Genomic DNA, 8,032 nt, shown 5'->3' with positions numbered 1-8,032 from the left:
AAAGAAGGCATACAGATGGCCAAGAGACACAGGAAAAGATGCTCAACATCATTAATCATCAGTGAAATGCAATTCAAAGCCACAATCAGATATCATCTCACACCTGTTAGAATGGCTATTGTCAGAAAGACAAGCTATGACAAGTGTTGGCCATGATGTGAAGAAAAGTAGAGCCTTGTTGACTGTAGATGGGAGTGAAAATTGGTGTAACTGCTATGGAAAACAGGATGGAGCTTCCTTAAAATATTGCAAATAAAACTCTCAAAATGATCTCACAAAAAACAAACAAACAAACAAACTCAGTGGAGCCCAAGGCTGATAAGGGCCATTTTGAGAAGGCAGGTCTGTTCCCAAGTTGCTGACTCACCAACCATGGCTATAGTTACAGACCTGGAAACAGCTCTGTTCCCCCTATGTTTGGCCTTGGTCCTGCCACCAGTACCATTTACCAAGGGACCCAGGAAGAGTCATATTTGCCTATGCCTCCAGCAATAGGCTTGCAGAACTTGGTCCTGGATGTGGATCCAAAACTGGACCATGAACCAGTTCCAGTCCCCTCAGCCATGGTCTGGGAGTCCTAGGAGGCAAGACCACTGAGGTGGGTCAAAGTGTAGATTCTGAATCAGCCCCGTAACTGGGCTCCAGATCCTCCTGGCATCAGTCTGAGATTCTGAAAACGTCCTATAACTCGGCTCCTGTCCCTACCAATAACAGTCAGGGAGCACTCCTGCCTGCCAAGGGATGTTGTGGGAGCCACACCCATCTGTGACTCTGGTAGTAGTCCTCCCAAGAACCCATGGGGAAACATAACAATTTGTGCCCCATGAGATTCAGAAAGGGCCCTAAAACTTGGCTCCAGCTCCTACCAGCTGTAGTCTGGGAGCAGTCCTGCCAACCCAGAGGCCTCGCAGGAGACTCACCTGTCTGTACCTCCAGAGATCCTGAAACAGCCTTGTAACTCAGCTCCAGCCCCTCCAAGCCATGGTCAGGGAGCATTCTTGTCTGCCCAGAGTCCGGCTGGGATATATATCCATTGGTGTCCTTGGAGGCAGGCCAACCAACCTTGGTCTGACAGCAGGTGCTAAAATGACCTTATGACTCATCTCTAGCCACACCCAGCCACAGTCTGAGCAGTCCAGCTGGCCCAGGGAAACACTGGGAGACATACCTGTTAGTTCCCTTGGAGGTGAGCAAACCAAACTTGGCCCAACAGCAGATCCTGAAACAGTCCTCTACTTTAGCTCAAGCCCTATCCCAGCTGCAGTTCATGAGCAGCCCTGCCTTTCCAGAGACACAAAACCTGTACTTGCAACCAGAGGGAAGACTGTAGACTACAGTCCAGTTGTAGATTCTGAAAAAGTCCTGTAACGTAGCTCCAGTCCCTTCCAATAGCAGTCAGCGAGCACTTCTGACTGCCAAGGTACTTTATGGGAGCCACACACATCTGTGCCAGGTCTGCAGACCTCAGTCTTAGGTGGGGATTCTGAAGTAACCCTGGGACTCAATTTCAGGTCCTATCAGCCACAGTATAGGGACTGTCCTGCCTGCCAAATGATCCATCCAGTAACCTGGCAGGAATCTTTTCAGGCATCTGGCAGGAGACAAACCTGTCCATGCACCTGGTAACAGACACACTGTCAGTGGACCCAACATGAGTTCTAAAGTGGGCCTTTGTCCCAGTGTCAAACTTACTAAACAAGTTCCTAGAGGCAGCTCCATCCACGCAAGTGCCAGACAGGATTCACACTCAGCTGAGCCCCTGGTAATAGACCCACCAACTGAGGACCCCACTGCAGACTCATCAAGAGCCACATGAATCAATCCTGAGCCACATGACTCAGCTCCTGAGTGAATGAAGAGCAGCTTCACTGCAATCTTGGAAGTAATTCCATCAATCCAAAGAATCAACAGGAAAAGGCCCTTACCTGCCAAAAGAACTTTGTAAAACCAGGAGAGATGATTGCTTCTTTAAATGCACACATAAATGCCAGTCTACATGGATACAAATAATCAGGCAAATATAACACCACCAAAATAAATCTCTAGGAATTGACCCCAAATAAATGGAATCTATTAATTGCCTGACAAAGACGTCAAAATAATCTTCCTAAAGAAACTCAATGTGAGGGGGCAGATATCAGAAGCAAGAAGAACTACAATCCTGCAGCCTGTGGAAAAAAACCCACAATCACAGAAAGGTAGACAAGATGAAAAGGCAGAGGGTTATGTACCAGATGAAGGAACAAGATAAAACCCCAGAAAACAACTAAATGAAGTGGAGATAGGCAACCTTCCAGAAAAAGAATTCAGATTAATGATAGTGAAGATGATCCAGGATCCCGGAAAAAGAACAGAGGCAAAGATCAAGAAGATGCAAGAAATGTTTAACAAAGACCTAGAAGAATTAAAGAGTAAACAGAGATGAACAATACAATAACTGGAATGAAAATTACACAAAAAGGAATCAATAACAGAATAACTGAGGCAAAAGAACAGATAAGTGACCTGGAAGACAGAATGGTGGAATTCACTGCTGCTGAACAAGAATAAAGAATAAAGAATGAAAAGAAATGAAGACAGCCTAAGAGACCTCTGGAACAACATTAAACACAACAATATTCGCATTATAGGGGTCCCAGAAGGAGAAGAGAGAGAGAAAACACCTGACAAAATATTTGAAGAGATTATAGTCGAAAACTTCCCTAACATGGGAAAGGAAATAGCCACCCAAGTCCAGGAAGTGCAGAGAGTCCCATACAGGATAAACACAAGGAGAAACATGCCAAGACACATAATAAACAAATTGGTAAAAATTAAAGACAGAGAAAAATTATTGAGAGCAGCAAGGGAAAAATGGCAAATAATATACAAGGAAACTCCCATAAGGTTAACAGCTGATTTCTCAGCAGAAACTCTACAAGCCAGAAGGGAGTGGCATGATATACTTAAAGTGATGAAAGAGAAGAACTGACAAACAAGGTTAATCTACCCAGCAAGGATCTCATTCAGATTTGATGGGGAAATCAAAAGCTTTACAGACAAGCAAAAGCTAAGAGAATTCAGCACCACCAAACGAGCTCTACAACAAATGCTAAAGGAACTTCTCTAAGTAGGAAACACAAGAGAAAAAAAAAGGATCTACAAAAACAAACCCAAAACAATTAAGAAAATGGTCATAGGAACATATATATCCATAATTACCTTAAACGTGAATGGATTAAAGGCTCCAACCAAAAGACACTGGCTTGCTGAATGGATACAAAAACAAGACCCATAAATATGCACTCTACAAGAGACCCACTTCAGACCTAGGGACACATACAGACTGAAAGTGAGGGGATGGAAAAAGGTATTTCATGCAAATGGAAATCAAAAGAAAGCTGGAGTAGAAACACTCATATCAGATAAAATAGACTTTAAAATAAAGAATGTTACAAGAGACAAGGAAGGAAACTACATTATGATTAATGGATCAATCCAAGAAGAAGAGATATTAATTATAAATATATATGCACCCAACATAGGAGCACCTCAATACATAAGGTAACTGCTAACAGCTATAAAAGAGGAAATAGACAGTAACACAATAATAGTGGGGACACCATACTTACACCAATGGAGAGATCATCCAAACAGAAAATTAATAAGGAAACAGATGCTTTAAATGACACAGTAGACCAGATAGATTTAATTGATATTTACAGGACATTCCATCTAAAAACAGCAGATTACACTTTCTTCTCAAGTGTGCATGGATCATTCTCCAGGATAGATCACATCTTGGGTCACAAATCAAGCCTCAGGAAATTTAAGAAAATTGAAATCATATCAAGCATCTTCTCTGACAACAATGCTATGAGATTAGAAATAAATTACAGGGGAAAAAGACGTAAAAAACACAAACACATGGAGCTTAAACAATACATTACTAAATAACAAAGAGATCATTGAAGAAATCAAAGACTATATCAAAAAATACCTAGAGACAAATGACAATGAAAACGCAATGATCCAAAACCTATGGGATGCAGCAGAAGCAGTTCTAAGAGGGAAGTTTATAGCTATAAAAGCTTACCTCGAGAAACAAGAAAAAGCTCAAATAAACAATGTAACCTTACACCTAAAGGAACTAGAGAATGCAGAACAAACAAAACGCAAAGGTAGCAGAACGAAACAAATCATAAAGATCAGAGCAGAAATAAATGAAATAGAAACGAAGAAAACAACAGCAAAGATCAATAAAACTAAAAGCTGGTTCCTTAAGAAGATAAACAGAGCTTCCCTGGTGGCGCAGTGGTTGAGAGTCTGCCTGCCAATGAAGGGGACACGAGTTTGTGCCCCAGTCTGGGAAGATCCCACATGCCACGGAGCGGCTGGGCCAGGGAGCCATGACCTCTGAGCCTGTGCATCTGGAGCCTGTGCTCTGCAGTGGGAGAGGCCACAACAGTGAGAGGCCCGTGTACTGCAAAAAAAAAAAAAAAAAAAAAAAAGAAGATAAATAAAATTTATGAACCACTAGCCAGACTCATCAAGAAAGAGAGGGAGTGGACTCAAATCAATTAAATTAAAAATGAAAAAGGAGAAGTTACCAAAGACACTGCAGAAACACAAAGCATCCTAAGAGACTACTATAAGCAACTCTATGCCAATAAAATGGACAACCTGGAAGAAATGGACAAATTCTTAGAAAGTTATAACCATCTAAGACTGAACCAGGAAGAAATAGAAAATATGGACAGGCCAATCACAAGTAATGAAATTGAAACTGAGATTAAAAATCTTCCAACACAAAAGTCTAGGACCAGATGGTTTCATAGGTGAATTCTATCAAACATTTAGAGAAGAGCTAACACCCATCCTTCTTAAAGTCTTCCAAAGTATTGCAGAGAAAGGAATACTCCTAAACTCATTCTATGAGGTCACCTGCACCCTGATTCCAAAACCAGACAAAGATACTACAAAAAAAGAAAATTACAGGCCAATATCACTGATGAATATAGATGCAAAAATCCTCAACAAAATACTAACAAACAGAATCCAACAACACATTAAAAGGATCATACACCATGATCAACTGGGATTTATCCCATGGATGCAAGGATTCTTCAGTACATGCAAATCAATCAATGTGATACATTATATTAACAAATTGAAGAATAAAAACCATATGATCATGTAAAATAGATAGCTAGTGGGAAGCAGCTGCATAGCACAGGGAGATCAGCTTGGTGCTTTGTGACCACGTAGAGGGGTGGGATAGGGAGGGTGGCAGGGAGAGAGATGCAAGAGGAAGAGATATGGGGAAATATGTATATGTATAACTGATTAACGTTGTTATAAAGCAGAAAGCAACACACCAATGTAAAGCAATTATACTCCAATAAAGGTGTTAAAATAAACAACAAAACCATATGATCATCTCAATAGATGCAGAAAAAGCTTTTGAGAAAATTCAACACCGATTTATGATAAAAACTCTCCAGAAAGTGGGCATAGAGGGAACCTACCTCAACGTAATAAAGGCCATGTACGACAAACCCACAGCAAACATCATTCTCAATGGTGAAAAACTGAAAGTGTTTCCTCTAAGATCAGGAAGAAAACAAGGATGTCCATTCTCACCACTATTATTCAACATAGTTTGGAAGTCCTATCCATGGTAATCAGTGAAGAAAAGAAATAAAAGGAATACAAATTGGAAAAGAAGAAGTAAAACTGTCACTGTTTACACATGACATGATACTATATAGAGAGAATCCTAAAGGTGCCACCAGAAAACTACTAGAACTAATCAATGAATTTGGTAAAGTTCTGGGATACAAATTAATGCACAGAAATCTCTTGCATTCCTATATACTAATGATGAAAATCTGAAAGAGAAATTATGGAAACCCTCCCATTTACCATTGCAAGAAAAAGAATAAAATACCTAGGAATAAACCTACCTAGGGAGACAAAAGACCTGCAGGCAGAAAACTATAAGACACTGATGAAAGAAATTAAAGATGATACAAAAAGGTGGAGATATACCATGTTCTTGGATTGGAATAATCAGTATTGCGAAAATGACTCTAGTTCCCAAAGCAATCTACAGATTCAATGCAATCCCTATTAAATTTCCAATGGCATTTTTTACAGAACTAGAACAAAAAATCTTAAAATTTGTATGGAGACACAAAAGGCCCTGAATAGCCAAAGCAGTCTTGAGGGAAAAATGTGGAGCTGGAGGAATCAGACTCCCTGACTTCAGACTATACTACAAAGCTACAGTAATCAAGACAATATGGTACTGGCACAAAAACAGAAACATAGATCAATAGAAAAAGATAGAAAGCCCAGAGACAAACCCACACACCTACGGTCAGCTAAACTATGACAAAGGAGTCAAGGACATACAATGGAGAAAAGACAGTAACTTCAATAAGTGGTGCTGGGAAAACTGGACAGCTACATGTAAAAGAATGAAATTAGAACTCTCCCTAACACCATACACAAAAACAAACTCAAAATGGATTTGAGACCTAAATGTAAGACCGGACACTATAAAACTCTTAGAGGAAAACACAGGAAGAACACTCTTGGACATAAATGCCGCAAGAAAGTTTTTGATCCAGCTCCTAAAGTAACAGAAATAAAAACAAAAATAAACAAATGGGACCTAATGAAACTTAAAAGCTTTTGCACAGCAAAGGAAACCATAAACTAGACAAAAAGACAACCCTCAGAATGGGAGAAAATATTTGCATATGAATTAATGGACAAAACATTAATCTCCAAAATATATAAACAGCTCATGCAGCTCAATATTAAAGAAACAAACAACCCAATCCAAAACTGGGCAGAAGACGTAAATAGACATGTCTCCAAAGAAGACATACAGATGGCCAAGAAGCACATGAAAAGCTCCTCAACATTAGAGAAAAGCAAATCAAAACTACAATGAGATATCACCTCACACCAGTTAGAATGGGCATCATCAGAATACCTACAGACAACAAATGCTGGAGAGGGTGTGGAGAAAGTGCAACCCGCTTGCACTGTGGGTGGGAATGTAAATTGATACAGCTACTATGGAGTACAGTATGGAGGCTCCTTAAAAAATTAAAAATAGAATTACCATATGATCCAGCAATCCCACTGCTGGGCATATACCCAGAGAAAACCATAATTCAAAGACACATGCACTCCAATGTTCACTGTAGCACTATTTACAATAGCTAGGTCATGTAAGCAACCTAAATGCCCAGCGAAAGATGAAAAGATAAAGAAGATGTGGTACATATATACAATGGAATATTACTCAGCCATAAAAAGGAATGAAATTGGGCCTTTTGTTGAGGTGTTGATGGATCTAGGGACTGTCATACAGAGTGAAGTAGTCAGAGAGAGAAAAACAAATATCGTAAATTAACGCATATTTCGAACCTAGAAAAATGGTATAGGTGAACCAGTTTGCAGGGCAGAAATAGAGACACACATGTAGAGAACAAACGTATGGACACCAAGGAGGTAAAGCGTCAGGGGGGTGGGGGGCTTGGTTTGATGAATTGGGCGATCGGGATTGACACGTATACACTGATGTGTATAAAATTGATGACTAGCTTCCGGGAAGATGGCGGAAGAGTAAGATACAGAGATAACCTTCCTCCCCACAGATACACCAGAAATATATCTACACGTGGAACAACTCCTACAGAACACCTACTGAATGCTGGCCGAAGACCTCAGACCTCCCAAAAGGCAAGAAACCCCCCACGTACCTGGGTAGGGCAAAAGAATAAACAGAGACAAAAGGATAGGGACGGGATCTGCACCAGTGGGAGGGAGCTGTGAAGGAGGAAAGTTTTTCACACACTAGGAAGCCCCTTCGCAGGCGGAGACTGTGGGTGGCGGATGGGGAAAGCTTTGGAGCCGCGGAGGAGAGCACAGCAGCAAGGGTGCGGAGGACAAAGTGGGCAGAGATTCCCGCACAGAGGATCAGTGCCGACCAGCACTCACCAGCCCGAGAGGCGTGTCTGCTCACCCGCCAGGG

Source organism: Stenella coeruleoalba (genome assembly GCF_951394435.1).
Source record: "Stenella coeruleoalba genome assembly, chromosome: X".
Lineage (NCBI taxonomy): Eukaryota > Metazoa > Chordata > Mammalia > Artiodactyla > Delphinidae > Stenella > Stenella coeruleoalba.
This window is presented reverse-complemented; position numbering follows the sequence as displayed.